The sequence below is a fragment of the Nerophis lumbriciformis genome, linkage group LG39, assembly GCF_033978685.3.
Source record: "Nerophis lumbriciformis linkage group LG39, RoL_Nlum_v2.1, whole genome shotgun sequence".
Taxonomy (NCBI): Eukaryota; Metazoa; Chordata; class Actinopteri; order Syngnathiformes; family Syngnathidae; genus Nerophis; species Nerophis lumbriciformis.
The window spans coordinates 2,720,922-2,732,500 of NC_084586.2; the positions used below are offsets into that span (position 1 = coordinate 2,720,922).

At 45.5% G+C, this 11,579-nt stretch overlaps 1 protein-coding gene across 1 annotated transcript in view; it reads right to left on the reverse strand.

Moving 5' to 3' along the window:
* The window catches only part of LOC133577673 (vesicle-fusing ATPase-like), an 86,600-nt gene that overhangs the window by 8,715 nt on the left and 66,306 nt on the right, over nucleotides 1-11,579 (reverse strand). The gene's annotated exons all lie outside the window — the stretch shown is intronic.

Sequence of the window (11,579 nt, forward strand, 5' to 3'; positions counted from 1 at the left end):
TCGTTGTGGCTTGTGCAGCCCTTTGAGACACTTGTGATTTAGGGCTATATAAATAAAGATTGATTGATAAAGATTGAATTGTTAGCATGTTAACATAGTACTGTTAGCACGCTAGTTGTTTTTTTTAGCTCATTTTACTCATACTTTTCGTTACTTGACACTATCTGGCCAGCATGCTAACATGAAATGTCCAGTTCGGCTTTAGCTCTTCAGCATCCATCCATCCATCCATCCATCCATCCATCTTCTTCCGCTTATCCGAGGTTGGGTCGCGGGGGCAGCAGCCTAAGCAGAGAAGCCCAGACTTCCCTCTCCCTAGCCACTTCGTCCAGGTCTTCCCGGGGGATCCCGAGGCGTTCCCAGGCCAGCCGGGAGACATAGTCTTCCCAACGTGTCCTGGGTCTTCCCCGTGGCCTCCTACCGGTCGGACGTGCCCTAAACACCTCCCTAGGGAGGCGTTCGGGTGGCATCCTGACCAGATGCCCGAACCACCTCATCTGGCTCCTCTCCATGTGGAGGAGCAGCGGCTTTACTTTGAGCTCCCCCACGGATGACAGAGCTTCTCACCCTATCTCTAAGGGAGAGCCCCGCCACCCGGCGGAGGAAACTCATTTCAGCCGCTTGTACCCGTGATCTTGTCCTTTCGGTCATAACCCAAAGCTCATGACCATAGGTGAGGGTGGGAACGTAGATCGACCGGTAAATTGAGAGCTTTGCCTTCCGGCTCAGCTCCTTCTTCACCACAACGGATCGATACAGCGTCCGCATTACTGAAGACGCCGCACCGATCCGCCTGTCGATCTCCCGATCCACTCTTCCCCCACTCGTGAACAAGACTCCGAGGTACTTGAACTCCTCCACTTGGGGCAAGATCTCCTCCCCAACCCGGAGATGGCACTCCACCCTTTTCCGGGCTCTTCAGCATTCACACGAAATGTCTACCGAAATTGCATTTTCTGGTTCTTTGGAAAAATTCTAAATATGAAAAACGGACGGCCTCGACCCCACCCCCCAAAAAAATTTGGCGGCGTGTCCCGGCTCACGCCGGTTTCGTGCTACTTCAGGCACGCGGCGTGAAACGCGGCGGCGAGCGCGCATACCGCAGCGATTACGCAACATCCAGGCCGTACACGCCGTGGACACACACAGCAACATGTCGCACCCTGGTGCTTTTTAAGAGCTTCCTGAACGACCACGCCACTAAATCACTGGAGTGCACGTGTTGAGGGATGTAAGGGGGAGTGGGGTGGGGGGACTTGGGTCGGAAAACCAAAATTGAACATTGGAATCCTCAAAAATGCACCAAAACACGACAGCGGGGCCAAACCGCCACAGGCTTCGTGACAAACACCTCCGACTGTGTTAGCGTGAATTAAAGGCACATGCTCGCTGAACCTGTCACCCCCCCCCCTTAACCCCCTGCCTCTGACACTTATTGCCTTCTGGGACGCGTGCGAGTCCCCGTGAGTCGTGACTCGTGACTTGAAGGAAGTTGGACGTGAGCGTCGTCAAGTATGAGTGTGAGTGGCCGCCGAGACGCCGCTCAACAAATCATCAGCGAAAGCCGCAACACTTTTTTTTCCCTTATTGGACGCGACACACGGCGTCCTGCGCGCGACGGCGAGGGACGCTCTGGCGACCAGATGTGGAGGACGAGGAGGAAGCGTCTGGAAAAAAAACAAAACACTGCGGCTATTTTGAGGAGGTGTGAGGACGATGATGCCATTTTATGATCTTAGATGTTATCAAACTACAAATCATCATATAAACCAGTCACTCTTAACCTTTTTCACATCGGGGCCCAACTTTTCCACTACAGAGGGGCCCGGGGCCCACTCAAATAATTACACTAAATTCGTAATCTTACTCTTCATTTTAATGGTACTCAATATGTATATACAAATATTATAACAACAATACATGACTTATTTTAATTATAAATGTATTATAAATGATATATTTATTTAACACAAAAACCTTCGGTTTAGGTCAGGCTGGTTTGATAAATAAGTACGATTCAAATATACTGCATAACAAACTAAAAAAAAAAAAGTTCATACAATTTACTGCTATAAAAAAACTAAACTAGAAAATTCCCGCAGAAAATTTCATGGGCCCTGGACCTTTGGCGGGGTTCTAAGCCAACGTACGTCTAAGATGGCGGCAAGTAACCGAATCCATGATTTTTAGGTTTAAACACGCAAAATGAGCAAACGAACTAGCATGAAACGTTTGCATGCTAGATGGAGACAAGTATCCAAATACTTGCTTGACAACGCTGAGTGTCAAAAACCCTCAATTTTGGGTTTAAACTTACAAAACTAGCTAAAAAGCTAGCATAAAACGTTAGCATGCTAACATTATCATGCTAATATCAGAGACCTTAGCATACTACCAAGATGGCGGCTAACATCCAAATACTTGCTTGACAGCACCAAGGGTTAAAACCATCATTTTTAGGTTTAAACTTACAAAACTAGCTAAAGAGCGAGCATTAAACATTAGCAAGCTAATATAAGAGACGTTGGCATACTACCAAGATGGCGGCAAGCATCCAAATACTTGCTTGACAGCGCCGAGTGTCAAAAACCATCATTTTTAGGTTTAAACTTAGAAAACTATGTAAAAAGCTAGCACAAAACATTTGCATGCTAACATTATCATGCTAATATCAGAGACGTTGGAATACTACCAAGATGGCGGCAAGTATCTAAATACTTGCTTGGCAACACCGAGGGTTAAAAACATAATTTTTACGTTTAAACTTACAAAACTAGCTAAAGAGTGAGTATTACACGTTAGCATGTAATATAAGAGACGTTGGCATACTACCAAGATGGCGGCAAGTATCCAAATACTTGCTTGACAGCACAGTGTCAAAAACCCTAATTTTTGGGTTTAAACTTACAAAACTAGCTAAAAAGCTAGCATAAACCGTTAGCATGCTAATATTATCATGCTAATATCTGAGACGTTAAAATCAGAGGTGGGTAGAGTAGCCAGAAATTGTACTCAAGTAAGAGTACTGTTACTTTAGAGATGTATTACTCAAGTAAAAGTAAGGAGTAGTCACCCAAATATTTACTGCTGGCAGACCTGGGCCAGAGACTCTGCTTCCCAGTTGAGATTGCGTCCACCAACCTGCGGCCAGATCTTGTTCTGTGGTCAGCTTCGCTCAGGCTCGTGTACATCATAGAGCTCACGGTGCCCTGGGAGAGTGCAATGGAGGAGGCCTACGAGCGCAAGAAGTTGAGGTACACTGAGCTTGCAGCCGATGCGCAACAACAAGGCTGGAAAGCGAGGGTACGCCCAGTGGAAGTAGGCTGCAGAGGGTTCGTGGCCACCTCAACATCCAGGCTCCTCAGGGAAATGGGAGTGCGAGGGAAGGCCCACCGGCAGGCAGTCAAAGACCTCTCAAAAGCCGCTGAAAAGGGGAGTCAGTGGCTGTGGGTCAAACGAAGGGACTCCACCTGGGCTTTCAAGTGAGTGATGGCATCTAGGGAGTGATCCTGGGACGCTGGGACTCACTGCTGAACCCTCTGGAGGTGTCGTGGGCCTATCAGCGAAACACTGAGGAAGGGGGGCGCCCACTTGATAACCCAGAGGATGCCTTCACTCACTTGACCATCCCACAAAGTCGCATAGGTGTCTCAAGTATGCATTAGGGGATTGTAAAATCTAGTCCTACACAACAGATCTGATCATCTGGTGAACCAGTGACTGCTGTGAAAGGGCAGCTGACAACAAGGGAAAGACCTTGCGACGGCATGGAAAGACAGCTGGCAGGAGGGAATAGACCCCAAAGGGGCTGCCATGGGCTAGCTACCCGTGGTGGCAGGATCCAGCACGAACGGTGTATGGGTTCCACCCAAACATGGCTACGAAAAGTTCTAAGAAGAAAATACCCCCTGAGTCAGCGAGAGCGGAAGATGGCTCATCGGCAGAACACCCGGTAACGAACACAGGAACGGAAAAGACTACGAGTTTGATGATCAGCATACCTGAGGCGCCAACAGCCACAGCAGGACACAAGCTTCAGAGCTGCGTATGTGGTTGGACAAAGGTTACTTCCACCCAAGGTCTGAAAATACACCAAGGCAAGAAAGGGTGCCTAAAGAAGGGTCAACAGGGACCTCGCATCAACAGCTACTTTCTGAGAAGCAGGTCGAGTCAGTCGACTGAAGTTCAGCAGCAGGACAAAACCCACAGTCTGCAGGACATCAACACCCCTGTCCCTGAGGAGGAAGAACTAGGCACGGGACAACAACATGAACCCAACCCACTACGGCCTGCAACGGAAAAGAAGATCCAGGGACGAAGGCCATTTGTCAAGTGGCCAAAATCCTGCGACAGGACATTGTGGAGGGAGGTCAACACTGATCTCTGCAACATCATAGAAGGGATCAGAGGCACCGCCATGAAGAAGTTGGAGAGAATGGGGGATCTAATCTATGCCTATGGAGTGGAACGGTTTGGAGTGGTCGAAGGAAAACGATCTGCTCCATCAATCCCCACTAAGTCCAGAAGACAGACAGAAATAGACCGCCTAGTCAAGGAAAGGAGACAGCTGAAGAAGCAATGGAGGAAGGCCACAGAGGAGGAGAAGGAGGGCATAAACCTGCTGCAGGAAGAGATCCAGAATAGGCTTGCAACACTGAGGAGAGCGGAAAACCTTCTGAGGAAGCGCAGAAGGAAGGAGCAAACAAGAACACGCTTCTACAAAGATCCCTTCAAATTTGTGAAGAGTCTGTTCACAAAGGAGAAGTCTGGAAGTCTCTCAGTGTCAAAGGCCAACCTGGAAGAACATCTGCAAAAATCCAGCACAGACGACCGACACCATGAAGAGGTTACACTCCCACCTGACATGCCACCAGTCAATCCACCAGAGCACGATCTAGACATCAGCCTACCCAGATGGAGTGAAGTAGACAAAACCGTGCGTAGAGCAAGGGCCGCATCAGCTCCAGGTCCCAACGGAGTTCCATACAGGCTCTACAAAAACGCACCAGATGTCCTGCGCTTCCTCTGGAAGATGATGAGAGTCGTGTGGCAAAAGAAGGAGATACCAACTTCCTGGCGAAGAGCAGGTGGAATCCTTATCTCCAAGGAAAAGGACTCATCAGAAATCGGCCAATTCCGCCAGATCAGCCTTCTAAATGTCGAGGGAAAAATATTCTTCAGCGTGGTTGCTCATAGGCTGGCAGGATACCTGCAAAGAAACAACCTGATTGACACATCAATCCAGAAAGCAGGCATCTCAGGCTTCCCCGGTTGCATGGAACATGCTAGTGTCATCTGGCATCAGATCCAGGTCACCAAGAAGGAGAAAACAGACCTTTATGTGGTTTTCCTGGATCTCGCCAATGCCTTTGGCTCAGTCCCTCACAATCTCCTGTGGACAGCCTTCGACTACTTCAGGGTCCCAGTAGCTCTCACAACCCTTGTCAAGGCCTACTTCCGGGACGTCCAGCTCTGCGTGACAACTGCCGAGTACACCACAGCATGGCAACACCTGGAGGTGGGAATCATGGCGGGCTGCACCATCTCCCCGCTGGCCTTCACCATGGCCATGGAGGTGATCATCCGGGCATCGCGATGGGTGGTTGGAGGACAGCTAATAAGACCTGGCCTGAGGCTGCCGCCTATCAGAGCCTACATGGATGACCTCACAACACTCACCACAACCAAGGCTTGCACTGTACGGCTTCTAAGAAAGCTCCAAGAAAACATTGAGCTGGCTCGCATGAAGATCAAGCCAAGCAAGTCCAGAAGCATCTCTATTGACAAGGGGAAACTGTCACACCACCGCTTTCACATTGGTGAGGAACCTATTCCAACAGTCTCCGAGAAGCCTGTGAAGTCCCTAGGTCGTTGGTATGATGCCTAACTCAAAGACAAAGAGCAGGTAGATCAGCTCAGGAAGGAGGTAGCCAGCGGCCTGGAGAACATCGACAGAACCCTGCTTCCTGGCAAGCTGAAGCTCTGGTGCATGCAGTATGGACTACTTCCACGCCTATTGTGGCCACTAACCCTCTATGAAGTCCCGCTCTCTAAGGTGGAAAAGCTGGAGAGACTGGTTAGCTCATATGCAAGGAAGTGGCTTGGCCTTCCCAGGTGCCTCAGCAGTATTGGACTCTACGGCAAAGGAATGCTAGAACTGCCCATTTCCAGTCTTTCAGAGGAGTTCAAGTGCGCCAAAGTCAGACTGGAGATGATGCTACTGGATTCGAGTGATCCTTTTGTAGCCCAAGCTGCCCCCATCCTGGCTACTGGGAGGGAGTGGACCCCATTGGCTGCAACTGAGCAGGCTAAAGCAGCACTCAGGCACAGAGACATTGTGGGCCAAGTACAGCAGGGGAGGCGTGGTCTTGGCCTTGGGGCCAGTACACCAGCCTGGAGCAAGGCCACTCCATCTCAGAGACGCAAGCTGGTGATCCAGGAGATACGTTGGGAAGAGGAAGCAAGAAGGTGCGCATAAGCTGTGGCGCAGGCAAAACAAGGGCAGTGGATGACATGGGAAGGAGTAGAGAAGAGGAAGATCTCCTGGAAAGAGCTGTGGGAGATGGAGGCATTTAGGGCAAGCTTTACCATCAGGGCTGCCTACGATGTCCTGCCTTCTCCAAAAAACCTCAGCCAGTGGTATGGTGAAGACCCCACATGCCCTCTGTGTCCGAGTCCAGCAACACTGAAGCACATCTTGGTGGGCTGCAAGACCAGCCTCACCCAAGGCCGTTACACCTGGCGGCACAACCAGGTGCTAAAGTGTCTTGCAGCAGTGCTGGAAAGTCGACGGACAAGTGTCAATGCCCTTCCTCCCCCGTCATCCTGTTGGCAAGCAACAACATTTGTCCGGGAGGGCGAGGGTCAAGCCAACCTCACCCCCACAAGACCAGACACTGGACAGTTAGGCGGGGCACGGGACTGGAAACTGCTGGCAGACCTGGGCCAGAGACTCTGCTTCCCAGTTGAGATTGCGTCCACCAACCTGCGGCCAGATCTTGTTCTGTGGTCAGCTTCGCTCAGGCTCGTGTACATCATAGAGCTCACGGTGCCCTGGGAGAGTGCAATGGAGGAGGCCTACGAGCGCAAGAAGTTGAGGTACACTGAGCTTGCAGCCGATGCGCAACAACAAGGCTGGAAAGCGAGGGTACGCCCAGTGGAAGTAGGCTGCAGAGGGTTCGTGGCCACCTCAACATCCAGGCTCCTCAGGGAAATGGGAGTGCGAGGGAAGGCCCACCGGCAGGCAGTCAAAGACCTCTCAAAAGCCGCTGAAAAGGGGAGTCAGTGGCTGTGGGTCAAACGAAGGGACTCCACCTGGGCTTTCAAGTGAGTGATGGCATCTAGGGAGTGATCCTGGGACGCTGGGACTCACTGCTGAACCCTCTGGAGGTGTCGTGGGCCTATCAGCGAAACACTGAGGAAGGGGGGCGCCCACTTGATAACCCAGAGGATGCCTTCACTCACTTGACCATCCCACAAAGTCGCATAGGTGTCTCAAGTATGCATTAGGGGATTGTAAAATCTAGTCCTACACAACAGATCTTGAGTAAAAGTAAAAAGTATGTTGTGAAAAAACTACTGAAGTACTGAGTAACTGATGAGTAACCTGTTCGTTTAATGATGACGGCAACAAATAAAGCACAAAAACATAAAAATAGCAATGAGCAAATTCAGAGCCAGGAATATCTCTTAATTAACTAAAACAATAATATATATTAAATAATAATACATTAACATAAAACAAATTAGGACAAATGAGCCACAATAACTTAACAGCACCATAGGCTCAGTAGGCAGAGATTACAAAGGAAAATAACAAGTTAGCCTTTACGCAAACCATAAACTGATAGGTGTGGGCTGCACCAGTGGGAACACACTGTACACTTCTGATTGGTGTTTCTATGCATGCGTGAGTGTGTGTGCGACTGTGCGTGTTAGTGTGTCTCTGAGGCTGCAGTGCGTTAATAAATGTCCCCACACGATGTACATTTGACAGTGATTCATAGAAGGGAAGCCAACATCAGCCTACGGTGACAGCCAAAATATCTACTAACGTTACTTACCGCGATGTGCTTCCTCAAATTTGACGTTGAGTTCATGTAAGCATAAGCTTGTTAATCATGTGACGGCCTGGCTCTGTTTGATTGGGGAAACGGAGTCAAACGTCACCAGTGACTGTATTTGATTGGTGAAACGCAGGCTTGCGATAGATCCTACTTTGAAGGTCTGTCTGACAGACCAAAACAAACAAAGCGTGCACTAACAGATCGATAAAAATCAGTAGCGAGTAGCGAGCTGAATGTAGATAAATGGAGCGGAGTAAAAGTAGCTTTTCTTCTCTATAAATATACTCAAGTAAAAGTAAAAGTATGTTGCATTAAAACTACTCTTAGAAGTACAATTTATCCCAAACGTTACTCAAGTAGATGTAACGGAGTTAATGTAGCGCGTTACTACCCACCTCTGGTTAAAGTACTACCAAGATGGCGGCAAGTATCCAAATACTTGCTCGACAGCGCCGAGTGTCAAAAAACATCATTTTTAGGTTTAAACTTACTAAACTAGCTAAAGAGCGAGCATTAAACATTAGCAAGCTAATATAAGAGACGTTAGAATACTACCAAAACGGCGGCAAGTATCCAAATACTTGCTTGACAGCGCCGAGTGTCAAAAACCATCATTTTTAGGTTTAAACTTACAAAACTATATAAAAAGCTAGCACAAAACATTTGCATGCTAACATTATCATGCTAATATCAGAGACGTTAGCATACTACCGAGATGGCGGCAAACATCCAAATAATTGCTTGACAGCACCGAAGGTTAAAACCATAATTTTTAGGTTTGGACTTACAAAACTAGCTAAAAAGCTAGCATAAACCGTTAGCATGCTAACATTATCATGAGACGTTGGAATACTACCAAGATGGCGGCAAGTATCCAAACACTTGCTTGACAGCACCGAGGGTTAAAACCATATGTCTTAGGTTTGAACTTACAAAAGTAGCTAAAGAACGAGTAGCGTATTTTTCTGACTATAAGTCGCAGTTTTTTTCATAGTTTGGCCGGGGGGTGCGACTTATACTCAGGAGCGACTTATGTGTGAAATTATTAACACATTACCGTAAAATATCAAATAATATTATTTAGCTCATTCACGTAAGAGACTAGACGTATAAGATTTCATGGGATTTAGCGATTAGGAGTGACAGATTGTTTGGTAAACGTATAGCATGTTCTATATGTTATAGTTATTTGAATGACTCTTACCATAATATGTTACGTTAACATACCAGTTGGTTATTTATGCCTCATATAACGTACACTTATTCAGCCTGTTGTTTACTATTTTTTATTTATTTTAAATTGCCTTTCAAATGTCTATTCTTGGTGTTGGCTTTTATCAAATACATTTCCCCCAAAAATGCAACTTATACTCCAGTGCGACTTATATATGTTTTTTTTCCTTCTTTGTTACGCATTTTCAGCCAGTGCGACTTATACTCCGGAGCGACTTATACTCCGAAAAATACGGTATTAAACGTTAGCATTAGGGATGTCCAATAATTGCTTTTCTGCTGATATCCGATATTCTGATATTGTCCAACTCTTTAATTAACGATACCGATATCATCCGATACCGATATCAACCGATATATACAGTCGTGGAATTAACACATTATTATGCCTAATTTGGACAACCAGGTACAGTGAAGATAAGGTCCTTTTTAAAAAAATAAATAAAATAAAATAAGATAAATAAATTAAAAACATTTTCTTCAATAAAAAAGAAAGTAAAACAATATAAACACAGTTACCGTATTTTTCGGACTATAAGTCGCCGTTTTTTTCATAGTTTGGCCGGGCTCCAGTGCGATTTATATATGTTTTTTTCCTTCTTTATTATGCATTTTCGGCAGGTGCGACTTATACTCCGGTGCGGCTTATACTCCGAAAAATACGGTATTAAACGTTAGCATTAGGGATGTCCAATAATTGCTTTTCTGCCGATATCCGATATTCTGATATTGTCCAACTCTTTAATTAACGATACCGATATCATCCGATACCGATATCAACCGATATATATATATATATATATATATATATGTTTTTTTCCTTCTTTATTATGCATTTTCGGCAGGTGCGACTTATACTCCGAAAAATACGGTACACAGAAACTAGTAATTAATGAAATTGAGTAAAATTAACTGTTAAAGGTTAGTACTATTAGTGGACCAGCAGCACGCACAATCATGTGTGCTTACGGACTGTATCCCTTGCAGACTGTATTGATATATATTGATATATAATGTAGGAACCAGAATAGAAAGAAACAACCCTTTTGTGTGAATGAGGGAGGGAGGTTTTTTGGGTTGGTGCACTAATTGTAAGTGTATCTTGTGTTTTTATGTTGATTTAATAAATAAAAAATAAAAAACGATACCGATAATTTCCGATATTACATTTTAAAGCATTTATGGGTCGATAATGTCGGCCTGCCGATATTATCGGACGATAAATGCATACATCTCTAATTATCATGCTAATATCAGAGACGTTGGCATACTACCAAGATGACGGCGAGCATCCAAATACTTGCTTGACAGCGCAGTGTCAAAACCATCATTTTTAGGTTCAAACTTACAAAACTAGCTAAAGAGCTGGCAATAAACGTTAGCATGCTAACATTATCGTGCTAATATCAGAGACCTTAGCATACTACCAAGATGGCGGCTAACATCCAAATACTTGCTTGACAGCGCTGAGTGTCAAAAACCATTTTTGGGTATAAACTTACAAAACTAGCTAAAAAGCTAGCATAAAACATTAGCATGCTAACATTATCGTGCTAATATCAGAGACGTTAAAATACTACCAAGATGGCGGCAAGTATCCAAACACTTGCTTGACGGCGCCGAGTGTCAAAAACCATCATTTTTAGGTTTAAACTTACAAAACTAGCTAAAAATCTAGCATCAAACGTTAGCATGCTTACATTAGCATGCTAATTTAGGAGACGTTGGCATACTACCAAGATGGCGGCAAGTATCCAAACACTTGCTTGAGTGTCAAAAAACATAATTTTTAGGTTTAAACTTACAAAACTAATGTTAGCATGCTAACATTATCATGCTAACATCAGAGACGTTAGCATACTTGGAAGATGGCGCCACGTATCCAAATACTTATTTGACAGCACCGCATTTTCTATCTCATAATTTAGACCTTTTATATTATATTTTCGACTTCCTTTAAAACAAAAATATTAAAAAAACCAATATGTATGTTTCTTAACTAAACTATCAATAAATTCAATGTGCAAATGAAAATACTTTAGTCATCATTTTTAGCACTTAAACTTCTCTTTGACTTTTGCTCCACACCTCTTCTGTTGGTTTGCCATTGTCACTACTGCCACCAGTGGTGGAAAAGTGTATTGCAACTGAGTAGCGCACAGCTATATTTGGTATACAACTTATACTCAAATATACAACTTAGAGTTCCACATACACGTGCCAGTAGGAATGGGCACCGTTCAAAGTTGAATTGATACGGTACTCAATCCATACCAGTAC